Raw genomic sequence first — 17,867 nt, 5'->3', positions numbered from 1 at the left:
AAGCCATGCTGTGGCAGCGTCCCACATATAAAGTAGGGGAAGATGGGCATGGATGTTAGCTCAGGGCTAATCTTCCTTAAAAAAAAATACCAACCTTGTTGTCCCACCTAGACCAATAAAGTCAGGATCTCTGGGGACTGAGGACCTTTTTTTTGAACAACTGTATTGAGATATGATCGACAGGCAACAAGCTTACTTTTTTTTTTTTAAGGAATATTAGCCCTGAGCTAACATCTGCTGCCAATCCTCCCCTTTTTGCTGAGGAAGACTGGCCCTGAGCTAACATCCGTGCCCATCTTCCTCTCCTTTATATGTGGGACGCCTACCACAGCATGGCGTGCCAAGTGGGTGCCATGTCCACACCCAGGATCTGGACGGGGGAACCCCGGGCCTCGGAAGTGGAACATGCGAACTTAACCGCTGCACCACCAGGTGGGCCCCAACAAACTACATTTTTTAAGTGCGCAACTGGAGAAGTTTGACAAATGTGTTCACTCATGGGACCATCCCCACAGTCAAGATAATGAAAATGTCTGTAACCCTAAAAGTCTCCTTGTCCCCTTTGTCATCTTTCCCTTCTGCCTCTCACCCCTCCCTATACCCGAGGGACCACTGACCTTATACCATAGATTAGTCTGCGTTTTCCAACATTGTGTATTGTATACACAGAATTACACAGGATGTACACATTTTCGTCTGGCTTCTTCCACTCAGCATAATTTCTCCCAGTCGTTGTGTGTATAAATAGGTAATTTCTTTTTATTGTTCTGTATTGTTTCATTGCATGCAGTTACTGATATCGAAGCTGAAGTGAGTTCACTCACCCGTTGTGCAGCAAGCCAATCTCTGCCACTGGCGTAGTGGAAGAAAGTAGGAATTTTATTATTGCACAGCACTGGGCAAGGAGAGAGGGCAGCTAACGCTGAAATCCCAAACTCCCTGAAAAGCTAAAAGGAAGGGTTTTTATTTGGGGTTTTAGGTAGGGGAGGGGGAGTGCATGGCCTTGCTGGTCAGAGCTTTCCCGCCAGCCTGTCTTTGGCCTTGAGACACTTGCAGAGAAAAGGGAGCCCGTGACCTTGCTGGTCAGCAGCTTTCCCACCAGCCTGTATCTCTTTGTGGGGAGGAGATAATGAAACCAGGTGCCTGTCCTTGGCACTGTCTGTCTCCATGGAGGATAGTGGATTCTGGAACCAGGAAGCCAGGGAGTAAGCAGGGAATGAGTGTTTTGGTTTTAACCCCATATATGCTGGGTTTAATGTAGGGAAACTGATATCAGGGTCAGCATCATTACCACAATTTATGTATCCACTCACTTGCTGGATATTTGGATTATTTCTACTCTTTGCTATTACAAATAAAGCTGCCATGACCATTCGTTGTACAAGTCTTAGTGTGGACACACGCTTTTATCTCTCTTGGGTGAATACCTTGGGTAAATTGAATGGCTGGATCATATGGTAGGAACATGTTTAACTTTTTAAGACACTGTCAAGCTGCTTTCCAAAGTACTTGTCCCTTTTACATTCCCACCAGCAGTGTGTGCGAGTTCTAATTTCTCCACATCCTTGTCGACAGGTGGTGTGTCAGACTTCTTAATTTTAGTCTTTCTAGTAGGTATACAGTGGTCTCTCACTCTGGGTTTGATTTGCATTTCCCTAAAGACTCGTGACACTGGGCATCGTTTCATGTGCTTATTTGCTATCTATAGATCTTCTTTGATGAAACTATTCAAATCTTTGCACAGGTAGTGGAATTTTAAAAAAATTTTTATTGAGTTTATGATAGCTTACAACCCTGTGAAATTTCAGTTGTACGTTATTGTTTGTCAGCCGTGTTGTAGGTGCACCCCTTCACACTTTGTGCCCACCCCCCCCCCTTTCCCCTGGTAGCCACCAATCAGTTCTTTTTGTCTACATGTTTAAATTCCTCATATGAGTGAAGTCATACAGAGATTGTCCTTCTCTATCTGGCTTATTTCACTTAACATAATTCCCTCAAGGTCCATCCATGTTGTTGTGAATGGGACAATTTTGTTCCTTTTTATGGCTGAGTAGTATTCCATTGTATATATATACCATACCTTCTTTATCCAATCATCAGTTGATGGGCACTTAGGTTGCTTCCACATCTTGGCTATTGTAAATAATGCTGCAATGAACATAGGGGTGCATGGGACTTCTGGAATTGCTGATTTCAAGTTCTTTGGATAGATACCCAGTAGTGGGATGGCTAGGTCATATGGGTATTTCTATTTTTAACTTTTTGAGAAATCTCCATACTGTTTTCCATAGTGGCTGCATCAGTTTGCATTCCTACCAGCAGTGTATGAGGGTTCCTTTTTCTCCACAACCTCTCCAACATTTGTTACTTTTTGCTTTGGTTATTTTTGCCATTCTAATGGGTGTAAGGTGATATCTTAGTGTAGTTTTGATTTGCCTATTGACCATCCATATATCTTCTTTGGAGAAATGTCTGTTCATGTCTCTTGCCCATTTTTTGATTGGGTTGTTTGATTTTTTAAAAAAAATTTTAAATTTATTTATTTTATTATTTATTTATTTATTTTTTTTGAGGAAGATTAGCCCTGAGCTAACTGCTGCCAATCCTCCTCTTTTTGCTGAGGAAGACTGGCCCTGAGCTAACATCCATGCCCATCTTCCTCCACTTTATATGTGGAACGCCTACCACAGTATGGCGTGCCAAGTGGTGCCATGTCCTCACCCAGGATCCAAACTGCCGAACCCTGGGCCACTGAAGTGGAATGTGCACACTTAACTGCTGTGCCATTGGGCCGGCCCCTGTTTGTTTTTTTTTTGTTGAGTTGTGTGAGTTCTTTATGTAGTATGGAGATTAACCCTTTGTTGGATATATGACTTGCAAATATTTTTTCCCAGTTAGTGGGTTGTTTTTTCGTTTCAATCCTGTTTTCATTTGCCTTGAAGAAGCTCTTTAGTCTGATGAAGTCCCATTTGTTTATTCCTTCTATTGTTTCCCTTCTCTGAGAAGACATGGTGTCCGAAAAGATCCTTTTAATACTGATGTCGGAGTGTATTGCCTATGTTTTCTTCTAGAAGCCTTATGGTTTCAGGTCTTACCTCTAGGTCTTTGATCCATTTTGAGTTTATTTTTTTGAATGGTGAAAAAGAATGGTCAATTTCCATTCTTTTACATGTGGCTTTCCAGTTTTCCCAGCACCATTTGTTGAAAAGACTTTCTCTTCTCCATTGTATGTCCTCAGCTCCTTTGTCGAAGATTAGCTGTCCATAGACGTGTGGTTTTATTTCTGGGCTTTCAATTCTGTTCCATTGATCTGTGCACCTGTTTTTGTACCAGTACCAGGCTGTTTTGATTACTGTAGCTTTGTAGGTAGTAGTAGTTTTTAAAAGGCCCCCAGGTGATCCTAATGTGCTGTCGACGAAAATAATCCATAACCAATCTATAAATGAAAATTTGGGTGAGTATATTCTGAGCTGAAATCTGAGGACCATGGCCCGGGGCCTTTCTTCCCAAAGGAAGAAAGGGCACCAAAGAAGTGAAGTATACAGAGTGGTTATATACCCCCATACAGGACATTTCACATATGATTGAAATGTCCCTCCCACAATAGTCACAAGATTGCCCTGTCGGCACAGTGCTTGATGGACACAGCAGGTAGTGGGTCTGCTCTCTCACAGGGCGTAGCAGGAGGCAAGCCTATTGTCTTGAGCTGGGTGGTCACAGGTGAGCGCAGCAATCAGTTTCTAGCCTGAGGAAAGACGCTTAATCCTTACGGAGATGCCAACGTTGGGAGGGGGAGGGAAGTTGCACCTTTATCTCAAGGGCCTTTGTTCTTGCCATAGGGAATATCTAAAGCAGATATACAATGCATGCTCAACAGCCATGGTCAGGCACTTTTGGAAAGACAAGGTCAGGCCAAATTAGGTTTGCACCAAATGGCTTCCTCAAATTTTTCAATATACCCTATTGCTTGCCATTTTTATTTGTCAGTGCAGTGATGGTCAAGAGCCACCAAGACTGACCAAAACTCCCCGAATATCGTGACTCCCAGCTCAGCTTCTTGAGGCCCCTACTGGTGGGAGGTAGTCCCCTCCTGTATCCAGATTAGAGAAAGGGAGAACCTTCATTCCAGAGTCCTGTGGACCCTTCTGGGCTGACCTCAACACGCTCCTGTGAGGGACTTAAATGTGGAGAAGAAATAACCATCTCCTCTTCTTCCTTGGGCAAGCCCTCCTGTGACCATGATGACCTCCCTCATCAGTGTGCTATTCCCTGGGAGTCGTTGGAGATTCTGAAGTCCACTGACGTGATTCCACCGAGATTCTTCTAGACTGCTCTGGGGTGGGCATCCCAAAGCCGCAACCCCTTTCCCTCAGATCAGTGTTTGGAGGAAGTGTACTTGGGGTCTCCTCTGGGCTTGGATCCACGATGACCACAGCCTGCTGTCACCAACCTGCCATGGTAGTAGGCACTGGATGTTTGGAGCACCTGGAGCAGGGCCAGTGGGTGGAAGGAAGCGAGAATCTGGGGTCAGCTTCTCCTCTCCACCCCACCGCAGGCCTGTTGTTGATTGAATTGTTCCCCCAGAAAGATATATTGAAAGACATATTGAAGTCCTAGCTCCCAGTACCTCTGAATGTGACCCTATTTGGAATTAGGGTGTGAGGGACTGGAATTGGCCACCCCAACATGTGTCTCTTTGGCATGAGGATTATTTTGGGCTGGTTATTTTTAAAAAACTGCAGATGTGAGGGAAACTCTGAAAAGTAGAAGTTACCCTCTATAACAGACATTTACATTTGTAAGGGAAATCTCCATCTGTAAGGGTGTCTCCCTCTCTGTACCAGGAAGAAGGGAGATGACCTCATCTCTAGAAACTCTTATCAATGCTGAAGGCCAGGGCTTCAATCTGCTTAACAACCTTACTCTTCTGTACTGTGCTTTTCTGGTAATCTCCCAAAAGTGACTCCCCCACACCCCCAACATCCTCCTTTGTCTTTAACTGAGGAGGGTGTTTAAGGTGAGAGCTTCCTCCATTTTGCCGAGTTGCTCAGTTTTCCTGAGTCTCTCCCATGTACACGTTATAAAGCTTTGTTTGATTTTCTCCTGTTATTCTGTCTCATGTGATAATTTGTAGCCCAGCCAAAAAGACCTAGAATGGGTAGAGGAAATGTCTTCCTCCCCAACAGGGGCGTTGCAGATACAATGATTTAAGATAAGGTATTACTGGAGTGGGGGGGCCCTGATCCAATATGACTGATATCCTTACAGAAGGGGAAATTTGGACACCGTGACAGAAACAGAGAGGAGACAGCCATGTGACAATGGAGGCAGAGGTTGGAGTGACACAATCACAGGCCACGGGAGCCAAGGAGCACTGGCCACACTGGAAGCTGGAGGAGACAGGGAAAGATTCTCCTGCTCAGGTCTCAGAGGGAGCACAGCCCTGTGACCTTGATCTCAGCCTTCAGCCTCCAGAACTGTGAGAGAAGACAGTTCTGTTGTTCAAATCACCAGCTTGTGATACTTTGTTACGGCGGCCAGAGGGAATGGCTCACTGCCCCAGGACACACAGGCCTGGCCTGCATCAGGAGGCCTCGTCCCCCCCAGTCCCAGCATGGCCCTGGGTGGCAGCCTCAAGTCCGTGCAGGGGAGAGAGGGACCCGAGTGCCACCACTGCCAAGTCTGGTCTTTCAAGTGCAGCTCCTCCATTCCTCTTCTATTTATAACACCCTTATTGTTTTAAAACTGGTTTAAATACATACTTTAAGACATCAACCATTATTTAAAACCCTACAGGGGCCGGCCATTGTGAAGTGGTTAAGTTACTGTGCTCCCCTTTGGTGGCCCAGGGTGTTGCCCGTTTGGATCCTGGGTGTGGACATGGCACCGCTCATCAAGCCATGCTGAGGTGGCGTCCCACATGCCACAACTAGAAGGACCCACAACTAAAATATACAACTATGGAACAGGGGGCTTTGGGGAGAAAAAGGAAAAATAAAATCTTTAAAACCCTACAAAGTGAAAATAAAAAATACTTCAGATTGCATTATCCAATGTCAGTTGATGTGTTGGAACACGTTGGAAAGACCTCTGCGGGTAATTCCCGCCTTGGCGCACACACAGATTGACAAGAAGCTGGGGAGATCGCAGGGTGAGTGGCTCCGGGGTGTGAACGCCCATACCTGGGCTGGAAGAGCCCCAGGGAGGGGAATCCCAACTCCACTGTGGGGGGGGGGGGGGGCCGTTGTTGAGAACATCCTTACATTTCTTTTTGAATCTGTGTGAATAAGTCCTTTAGAAAAATTCCCAGAAGGGGTATTACCTCACCCCTGCCTCATTTTCATTGCTTTCTATAAAATCACAAAACTGATACATGGTTTTTTTTTTAAAAAAAAATCGAATATTACATAAGAATGCAAAGTAACAATGGAAGCCTGCCCTGCTATCCACCCATTCCCTGCTCAGCCCTAAGGGTGACTGCTGTAAACAGCTGAGAGGAATTTTAATGAAGAAAGTTTGGGTTTATATCTTTGTTCTCTCTCTTAATAAATATGTGACTGTGAGAAGGCTCTTAGTGTATTTAATGCTTAACTTCCTCATCTGAAAATGGAGCTGTTGCCTGCTCTTCTTATCTCACAGGGTTTCATGGAATGTATGCGAAATGGAACATTTACAGAACTGTATCTGTACTAGGTCGCAATGGGAACATCAACAATTGTCAAAGGATGTGAATCCCTGAGGCTCAGGACAGTCTTTTGGAAAGCCCCTAAGTGGGGGGCTGCTTGCCAGGGGAACAAATTGTGTGATTAGAGGGCTGGGACTTTCAGCCCCATCCCCCTCCTCACACCCCTTCGGTGGGGAGAGGGGCTGAAGACGGAGTTCAATAGGGGGTTCAGAGACAATAGGGGGTTGGTGAACACATGGAGGTTCCGGGAGAGTAGCAGGCCCAGAGCAAGCCTAGGAGCTCCACATCCGTCTCCCACCATACCTTGCTTTATGCATCTCTTCCATCTGGCTGTTAAGTAAAATGTTTTAATCAAACCCAAGAGAGGGAGTCATGGGAATCTGACCAAGCACAGAGGACAGCCAGGACTTGCAACTGGCATCTAAAATGGGAGGCAAAGGGTAATCCTGTGGGGTCTGATGCTATCTCCAGGTAGACAGTGGCAGAATTGAGTTAAACACATTGACCTTCTTAGCCAGTAAGGGATATAAGGTGTCTAAAGGGAAGGCACAAATATCGAAAGAGACAGTAAAGTATTTGGGATTTATCATCTCAAAAGCGCAATGCAGCCTTCCTCGAGACAGAGATGGTAATAAAACTCGTTGGCGGCTGTGAGGCTTCTTGGGGATGGCTGGCTTTTACCGCTTTTGGATCCCTAACTTTGGGCTGATCGCTAAGCCTCTCTCTGATGAACCACAGGGGTCAGAAGTGGACCCCTTTGAGTGGGAAGCTATGTGACCAAGTTTTCAACAAGCTCACAAACTTCTGGCCTTACCAGACCTGAGCAAGGCATTTGAAATGTAACTCGGAAGGATGATGCCTCGAGCCCCCGGGAATGTCAGGCCCCTCCTAGTATTCCTAGATACCGTCACAGGGAGGGTTGAAGCTGTCCCTTCCAGAACTGAGATGGCCACCCAAGTGACCCAAGGTTGGCCAAAGGAGATGGTTCCCAGGTGCAGACTCCCACTGTTGATCCAGAGTGATGACGGAGTCACATTTATCTCCCAAATAACCCAGGAACTATCCAGAGCCTTGGGGATCTCTTGGAAACTCATGGTGGCCCCAGTGGATGGAAAAGACTGAAACAGTAAACCACACGTTAAAGAAGACGGTTGTCAAAATCTGTCAGGAAACTAATTTAACCTGGGATGAGGTGTTGCCCTCTGTCCTGCTGAGGATCTGTGTAGCCCACCAAAGTAGGCTTCTATTGAGCCCCTTTGAAATGATGTATGGGAGGCCATTCCTGGTTTCACCCATGGGGCGAGAGTATATACAAGAGAAGGAAATAGGTATCAGGCAGTGCTTAAAATTTTAAATGAGGGGCCGGCTCTGTGGCCGAGTGGCTAAGTTTGAGCGCTTCGCTACAGCAGCCCAGGGTTCAGATCCTGGGCACGGACATGGTACCGCTCATCAGGCTGCATTGAGGTGGCGTCCCACATGCCACAACTAGAGGGACCTGCAACTGAGATGTACAACTATGTGTATGGGGGGGGGGGGGGGGGGAGATAAAGCAGAAAAAAAAAAAAGATTGGCAACAGTTGTTAGCTCAGGTGCCAATCTTTAAAAAAAATTTTTTAAATGAAATTCTAGTTTCCGTTCATGAGTTTGCCTCTCACAGGTCCCCTTCCCTGTCAGCTGTTCCACTCCACCACATCAAGGCAGGCGACCAGTGGGGGACTGGCATTGGCCACCCCAAGATATGTCTCTTTGGCATGAGGATTATTTGGGGCTAGTTACTTTTAATAAACTGGGACAGGGAAGGAGGCTCTGAGGAGTGGAACTTGCTTACCCTTTGTTAAGAAACATTTACATTTGTAAGGGAAATCTCCATCTGTAAAGCTGTCTCCCTCTCTGTACCAGGAAGAAGGGGGATGATCTTATCTCTAGAAACTCCTATCAATACAGAATGCAAGGACTTAAATCTGCATAATACTCTTATTCCTGTCTATTGTGCTTGTCTGGTAACCTCCTGTAACTGACTCCCCCCACCGCCAACATCCTCCTTTGTCTTTAGCTGAAGATGATATTTAAGGTGGTGGCTTCAGCCATTTTCATGATTTGCTCAGGTTGCCTGAGCCTCTCCCATGTATACATGTTATAAAGCTTTATTTAATTTTCTCCTGTTGTTCTGTCTCATGTGCATTTAATTCGTTCTCTGGTCAGAAGAACCCAGAGAGGGTAGAGGAAATGTCTCCCTCCCCTGCAAGGGTCTCCTTAAGTCTTGGAGGGAGCATGGAGCAGAGGATCACCTAGCCCCCAAGGAAACAGGGCCTTCTGAAGTCCTCCCGAGCACTGATTCACCAGTCAGATGACTCCGGAATCAAGCCACGGACTCAGCACACCTGAGTGAGGTCCCCCCACAGCCAGAGCACTCAGAAGTGGAAAAGAGAAAAAACTGGTCTTGGGAGCCGCTGAAAGACCTTAGGCTGCTGTTCCCAGTTAAGACAGCCGACACCGAACAGTCAGATGGGTAAAATGAATTGGGTTCTTGCATTTTGTGTTCTGGGAAGTTGGTTAATCAAATATGGAACAAGGTGCTGCTCTAAGACTGCCGATAAAGACACTCAAATAATGATAATGCAAAACATAACCAGGTACCCGAGAGTATTTTAAAAATTTCCTTCCTTAGTTTCCCCATCTTTGCTCCCTTTCAGCTGGAACAACAAATGCCCTGCTTCCCACAGGAATGAGGAAGTGAAAAAAAGACAGTGGAGATTGACCCAGGTACCTGGGGATTATAGCAGATATTCAATAAGAACATGGTTGTTTTTTGACCTTGTTTCCTACACAGACATAGGTGAATCTTGTCAATTTGCTGTTTTCTTGTTTGACTTGAGGGGTGGACGTGGGTCTCGAGGATTTGTGAGTTTGTTTTGCAGAAGAAAGAGAATGCCTTTGGGGAGGCTGTGATCCCAGATGGCGGGCCCCCAGCAGCCTTTGCAGACTGCCCAGGGGCTTATCGGGAGGGGGAGAAGATGCAGAAGAAGAAAAAAAAGGTCTTAACAAACACGGAATAAAAGGGATTTTCCTTATCCTGATAAAAAGGTATTTATCAGAAGCAAACATCATGCTTCCTGTTTTAACTAAAAGCATTTCTATTAAAGTCAAAACCAAGACAAGGTCACCTATAACCCCTATTACTCATCACTGAACAGGGTGTCCTGACTGGTACAGCAGAAAAGATTCTACATTGTACATGTTATCTACTACATGTTGAATCTACAATTATCTCAAAATAAAAAGTTTGAGAAAAAAAATCATTGTGAGGAAGAAAGAATAAATCTACGTCAAGCTCTCAGCACAATGCCTGGTGTGTAGGAGGGAATTTTAGTGCTATAGCTGGAAAAGTCCTGGGCGAACTGGACAGCTGGTCACCCCACAGGGCAGTGCAGTGTTGGCTAACTCGGCATCACTGAAGACCCCGGTTCTCTCCGTCTCTCTGCCTGCCCTCCTCAGCCTGTTGGCTCATGTTCAGGCCAGATGCCCTCAGGGCTCTGAGATGGCTTGCCCAGGTCCAGGGGTCATGTACAGACGGGACCATACCCACCCACGTCTCTCTAAGAGCAAAGAACCTGTTCCGGGAAGCCTCCCTCACAGCATAGTGGCCAGGACTTCATCGCTCATGCATAAACATCATCAAGGGAAGTGGGACCCTGGTGCTTGGGGTAGATGGGTCTGGATTAGCCTCCAGACCTGGGGGAGAGCCAGCCTTCCTGGGTCAAGAGCAGCATCACATCTCCGCCAACCAGAAAGGAGGAGGAGACAGCTCTTGGGCGGTTTGCCGACACTGCTATTCTCCCTCTTTCCCAGCACTCTACTGCCTGCCGCCTGGGCAGTGGGCACCCTGCGTGATTTGTGAGCACACCCGACCTCTGCTAGGCAAGGCCAGCGACTGCTTTGCTCCTGCTCTTATCCCCAGCACCTTGCGGGTGCCCCATGCACGTGAAGAATTAATACACATTGGTTGAAGTGAATTAAGTAGCCATTGACATACTTATTCTGCCTCCCAACCTTCTAACTAAATCTCCATCCATAACCATATCATGATGGCCCAGGTTAGAAACTTAGGCACCAAGCCTGAGACCTAGAACGTCTCTCGATTTCCGCAGAAGCAACGCTGTGTCCGTTGTAGGGAAGGAAGACGTTTCCTCTATCCAAAGTGGGTTCGTCTGGCAGGAGAACGAATTAAATTCACATGAGACAGAACAGCAAGAGAAAATTAAACAAAGCTTTATAACATGTATACGTGGGAGAGGTCAGGCAAGCTGAGCAACTCGTCAAAATGGCTGAAGCCCCCACCTTAAATATCTAAAGACAAAGGAAGATGTTGGGGTGGGGGGAGTCAGTTACAGGAGGTTACCAGAAACAGGAATAAGATTATGCATATTTAAGTCCTTGCATTCTGTATTGATAGAAGTTTCTACAGATAAGGCCATTTCCGTTCTTCCTGGCACAGAGAGGGAGATATCTTTACAGATGGAGATTTCCTTTACAATGTAAATGTCTCAACAAAAGGGTAAGCAAGTTCTACTTTTCACTTGCTTTCCTGTCTGCAAAGAAACTAGCCTCAAATAATCATCATGCCAAAGAGACATGTCTTGGGGTGGCCAAATCCAGGTCCCCACACCGCCTTGCTCTCTGAGGCTCCTGTCTTGGGTTCTTCCTTTGGCCTGTCGAGTGGAGGCACACCGTGTGGCTGTTGTGCTCTGCTGTTTTCTGAAGTAGTCATTCGCGCTCCTAAGCCCACAGGCTGCAACCTTACTACTCGCGTTCTCTAAGTGTTCTCCACGTCTCCTAGAGGGAGGGGAGTAACCTGATGCTCAGACTTTTACTTAGTGATTCACGTGCCTAGCGAGTAAGCAAATGATTTTCCTCCATAAAATTTGACTTCACCATTTTTTTCTCCCCAAGATTTGTTAATGATGCCAAATCTTGCTTTGAACTTAATAGCACCATATCCCCTAAGCAGAATCCAGCCTGACTTCTCTCTTTTTCACTTGCCCCTGAGTCAATTATGAGGAATGATTCAGACCCATAAAATCCTTAAGTTCACAAACCAAACAGAGGTTCTAAGCCTTTCCTTAACATGCTTTGTTAGGTTTCTACGCTTCCTGGGTTGGACTTAAATTCACTGCTCTCATTTTCAAGGCCACCTGCCATTTTGCCCACATCTGCCTCAGACCCATGCAAATCTAGTCCTGGTTTTCCTGGTTATCTTCACCGTAACATAGAATATAAATGTGAATGTTAGACATCAGCTCTTGGCAATGCCTAAAGATATCATCTCTGCCAAGAAGAAAAGATTTAGCAGAAACAATGGTGAGTCAAGAATCCAGAAAGGTTTATGATCCTCTCACTGCCGAGATACAATTCCATAATTGTCTCCCGGGTTAATTTCTAACTTGCCTTCAGCAGAAGTTCTGCTTGAATAAAGTGTGATGGATGGGACCTAAATACAGAACCATCTGATAACAATGGCTAGTTCTGAGCTAACCAGGGTATATAGGACTGATTGTCCTCCAAAGTTGCTCACTCCAAGGTCACTTCAAAACACAGTTATTCCAGAAACAGCAGAGGGCACCCAGGTAATTATGAAAGTAAATGAGAAAGCAAACACCCCAGAATGAAATGTGGCCTGGAGCACTGGGTAGTGCCTGGTACAGCACCGTGAGAGTGCGCTTGCTCAGAGCTAACCTGACGCTCTTCATCTGTTTAGGTTCCTACTATTCTAGAGCTCTACTGTCTAGATGGTCGACATTAGCCACATGTGCCTATTTAAGTTAATGAACATTTAAAATTCAGCCCCTCAGTTGCACTAGCCACATTTCATGTACTCAATAGACACATGTGGCTAGTGGCTACTATATTAGACAGCACAGATAGAGAATATTCCCATCATCACAGAAAGTTCTAGTAGACAGCACTGTTGAAGTCTCAGTTTCCATATATATTATGACTGAAGGAAATCAGAATATGTCATCCCAAAATATGTCACTTTGGCATAAAGATTATTTTGAGCTGAAGGCAATTAAGAGACAGCAGACACAGGAATAGCTGTCTCCCCTCCCCATCTGACTAAAAGCAGGGAAGGAATTTCGCTTGTGAAGGTGTCCCCCTCTCCCGTACCAGGAAGGAAAGGACAATCTTTATCAGGGGAGGTGGAGATGGTGCTGAGATGCATCTGTGTAAACTAAATGTGTCTAAATAACCCTTAGCTTCCATTAGTTTCCCCACATATTTACTTTCCCACAATTTACCGCCCCCCAATCCCAAACCCTGCTTCCTTTGTCCTGTTACTTCTTCACAATTTATTGCCTTTGATTAAAATGGTATACGAGCCCCTCCCCCACCTGGACTGCCTCTTTAGGTCTTCATTGATTTTCTATGAAGGCCTCCATTTACGGAAAAAAAAAATGAAAAGATTAACAATATAATTTGTGTGCATTTTCCCCAGTGAATCTGTCTTTGTCAGTCTAATTTGCAGGCGCCCACCCTGAAAGTACAGAGGAAAAGACTCTTTTCCTCCCTTACACAATCTGCCAGGAATAACTGAGAAACAGGGACTAATCTAGCCGAGAGGCTGAACTCCTGAGGTTGATGGAGCCCATGTGTCTTAGGTCACCTGGCTTCCACTCAGGTGACATCACCTGGCCACCCTTTGAATGAGTTCCTCTAATTTTATTTTGGAGAAAAATTTCCATTAAAAAAAGATACAGGGGCCGGCCTAGTGGCGCAGCAGTTAAGTTCGCATGTTCTGCTTCTCAGTGGCCCGGGGTTCCCCAGTTTGGATCCTGGGTGTGGACATGGCACCACTTGGCAAGCCATGATGTGGTAGGCATCCCACGTATAAAGTAGAGGAAGAAGGGCATGGATGTTAGCTCAGGGCCAGTTTTCCTCAGCAAAAAGAGAAGGATTGGCAGTAGTTAGCTCAGGGCTAATCTTCCTCAAAAAAAAAAAAAAGATACAGAGGAGGTACTTGTCTGAATATGGTTTAGACCTTGCTAGATTATTGACAGCCCCCAAGCACATTACTGTTCCTCTTAAGAGGACTTTAAAACAGTATTTAAAAGTCACAAATTAAATGAGAGGCAAAATATAAACAAATATATTACTAGATCAAATACACATTGCTAGAGCTGAGAGAAACATTAAAGCTTGTCTAATCCAAATACTTCATTTATTGGTGATAACACCCTACAACCCAAAAAGTTTAGGTGCCCCTTGCAAATTCTCAGAGCTATTGCTGGGGAGCCAGAACTTTCCTATCCAGATTCAACTGTGTGCTTTCCATTCATGTCATGATTCTGTGAGGTTTGTATTAAAAATGTGGGACTTCTAAAGACTTTAACTGAGATCAGAGCTATCAAGAAAAGCCTATCACAGCATTTGTTGGTGGTCGACACATAATCTAGAAGGGCGTACATGCACACACTGCTAGCTAGGTATTTTACTTCCTCTCGGCCCGCCTTCCTGAATAGGCATCAGTAAGGTGAATTCCATGACCGCAGATGCAGTTCAGTGTGGCCTCTTTTGGCAAATGCAGGGAGAAAGGATGGAGAAACATGCTGTTGAGTTTTACGCAGGAGAAAGTGAATAAGAATATTCAACACAGCGCCTCTGCAAATGTGACAAACGTGAGAAGTGCTTTAATCATTTGAGATCTTGATAAAGATTTTGTTCCTGGGCCCCATCAACCTGACATATGAGAAGAGGCTGTGGTGAAATTACAGGGTGCAGTTCAACATTCATCCATGGCCTCTCCCCCGGTCACCAGCGCACCCTCCTGCCGATGCTGCAACAGCTGACGGAGGAGACGTGTCCTACGCCATAGCCAAGCAGATCAGCAGAACAGCAGCAACATTTTGACTGATTATTTTGTGTTTTCAAGAAATATGTTGAATCATAGCAATCACTTAGAAAATAGATGGCTCAATTTTTAGGCATAACAAACAATAGGTGCCTTTGTGCTTCTGCATTTCAAATAAGCCCCCGGAGAAACTAAACTACCTGAACCTGACTGGTTTTTCCTCATGTCTGAAAATAAAGATTTGCTGATCCTGGTAATAAATTTTATTTTTCCTTCTGGCTATATCCCTTAACGATATTCCTCTTCACTGCAAAGCTAAAAATAATAGTTAAGATGTCATGAGGGACAGTTCTCAAAATGAAGGACCCAGTTACCAAGGGGCGTGATGAGCGGCCGCTCCCACTGAGGTAATTAAACTAACAGGAATGCAGATCAGTTGTCAGTGTTATGTTACTTCTAATCTCTTCAAGTTTACTCAGAAAATTACAGATTATTCTGGCTTTAACTATTTTCAGATTTTGTGGGTGAAAGCTAAAAAACGCACTTACAGGTCTTCTGTAATGGTATCCAATGTGCTACTTCACCTTCAGAACAGTAAGAGATCCAGCCTCCGACAGATCTTTCTTGCATCTATTTCTTAGCCTGGTTTGATGAAGACAGCAGCCTGCAGGCCAAGAGCACCGGGGAGGACAGTGTGGAAAGGCAAGGAAGGTCACCTCTCAACCTTGCCAGAGAGATGGGACAAATGTGTTTTATTTTAGAGGTGATGCAAAGGAAATGAAGTGCCACCCACATTTCAGACTGGTCACTTTCCCTCCCTGTCATTTGGCTTTGGAGGACAAATCATAATACAGGGAGGCAGGTCTGTGTCCACTGAGCTCCATATCCCCTCTCTTCCTCCTACCACCACTCCACAGGATGGGCAGCTCTGACTCTCACGCTTCACAGCTTCATAGCTGAGTAAGGAAGAGTCAGAGTTTAATTATTTGTACAACTTTTCTAAGTCTACACAGATCTGTCCCCTCCAAAACTAAGGGGAGGGGCACAGGAGAAGGAACTCCTGTTCTGCATCTGAGGGAGGGCAGACTCACCACATCGCAAGGATTAGAGGTGTTGGAAGTGGGGGGCAAGATGACCCATTGAAATGTAAATATTTAAATATGCTTGCATTTAAAATACAAAAAAAGGGTAATGTAATAAAATAAACAAAATAAATGAAAAAAACTTACGAATTCATACTGGTAATAAATAACCTAGTTAATAAATAAAACAAAAATTCGGAATAAAATAAAAATTCACAAATTTTTTCTGAATGAAATCAAAATTCAGGAGCTCACACTGGTAATAAATAAATAACCTGGTGTATACCACCCTAACCAAGTGATCAAAGTTAACGAAGTTAATGTCACCAAAAAATGGGGCAAACTGACACGGCTTATATAGACGATCCCAAGCAATCTCAAAAACATTTGCTAGAACTAACAAGTTAATTTAGCGCAAAGGACACAGTCAATATATAAAAATCAATTGTATTCCCATTTACGAGCAATGAATAACTGAAAATTAAAATCTAGGGGCTGGCCCCGTGGCAGAGTTGTTAAGTTCATGCACTCTGCTTTGGCGGCCCAGGATATCACCGATTCCGATCCTGGGCACAGACCTAGCACCGCTCGTCAGGCCACGCTGAGGCGGCGTCCCACATAGCACAACCAGAGGCACTCACAACTAGAATCTACAACTATGTACTGAGGGACTTTGGGGAGAAGAAGAAGAAAAATAAAAAATAAAGTCTAAAAAATAACATTTATAATAGCATCAAAAGCATGCTTTGGGTGTGTTGATAGAAATGTTCTAAATCATGAATGTGATGATTACATGATTATATACATTTGTTAAAACGCATAGAATTGTACTTTTAAAATTAGTGGATTTTATTGTTACATAAATTATACCTCTGTAGGGGAGGAAGACATTTCCTCTTCCCAAATGTGGGTTCGTCTGGCTGGAGAACGAATTAAATTCACATGAGACAGGATAGCAAGAGAAAATTAAACAAAGCTTTATGAGGAACCATGGCCCGGGGCCTTTCTTCCCGAAGGAAGAAAGGGCACCCAAGAAGTGGGGTGCACAGAGTGGTTATATACTCCCAAACAGGGTGTTTCACATGTGATTGAAATGTCCCTCCCACAATAGTCACAAGATTGCCCTGTCGGCACAGTGCTTGATGGACACAGCAGGCAGTGGTCTGCTGTCTCAGAGGGCTCAGCAGGAGGCAAGTCTATCGTCTGGAGCTGGGTGGTCACAGGTGAGCGCAGCAATCAGTTCCTAGCCTAAGGAAAGGTTCTTAATCCTTAAGAAATGCCAACGTTGGGAGGGGGAGGGAAGTCAGTTACAGGAGGTTACCAGAGAAGCACAATAAAATGCAGATTTTAAGTCCTTGCCTTTGGTATTGATTGAGGGTTTCTAGAGAGAAGGTCATTGCCTTTCTTGTTCCTGGTACAGAGAGGGAGTCACCTTTTACAGATAGAGATTTACCTTACAAATCTAAGTGTCCTAACAAAGGGCAAGTTCCATTCTTCAGAGCCTCCTTCCCTGTCCCAGTTTATCAAAAGCAATCAGCCTCAAATAATCCTGATGCCAAAGAGACATATCTTGGGGTGGCCAATTTCAGGTCCCTACACCTCAACAAAGAGAGAGAGAACTTACTATGTTTCACCTTCTAGGTACTGAGCATACAGTACAGAAAAAAGTAAAGCTTTCCCATTGGAGCTAACTTGCTAGTCATGGTGAGACAGATGACAATGAATGAACGAACGAATGAATGACTGAATACATCAAATAGTGAAAAGTGCTAAGAAGAGAAATAAAACAGGGTAAGGGGATGGCAGCGGCGAGAGAGACGAGGTATGAACTATTTTATATAGAATGGTCAGGAAAGGCTTTGCACTGATAAGACAAATGGGCAGAGACCTAAGGGAAATGAATGCATAAGCCCCACAGATATCAGGAGAAAGAACATTCCAGAAGAAGGGAGAGCATGAACAGGCTTGGCAGGTTAGTCTAAGGGCAAAGAAGTTGACGTAGGCGGGAGAGAGCAAGGATGACAGTGGCAGGAGACTGAGGGCACCATCACAGGGGGGCTGGAAGGCCACGGAAGAAAGCGACTTTGGATTTTATTCTGAGTGACACAGGAAATCACTGGAGGGTTCTGTGCAGAGAAGTGACATGGTCTTTCATTTAAGATCATTCTGCTGCTGTAGGAAAGCAGGGAGGTGAATTTAGGTGTTATGAGGTGAACTGCATCCTCCCAAAATATGTTGAAGTCCCAACCCCCAG

The sequence above is a fragment of the Equus quagga genome, chromosome 6 (genome assembly GCF_021613505.1).
Source record: "Equus quagga isolate Etosha38 chromosome 6, UCLA_HA_Equagga_1.0, whole genome shotgun sequence".
NCBI lineage: Eukaryota > Metazoa > Chordata > Mammalia > Perissodactyla > Equidae > Equus > Equus quagga.
This window is presented reverse-complemented; position numbering follows the sequence as displayed.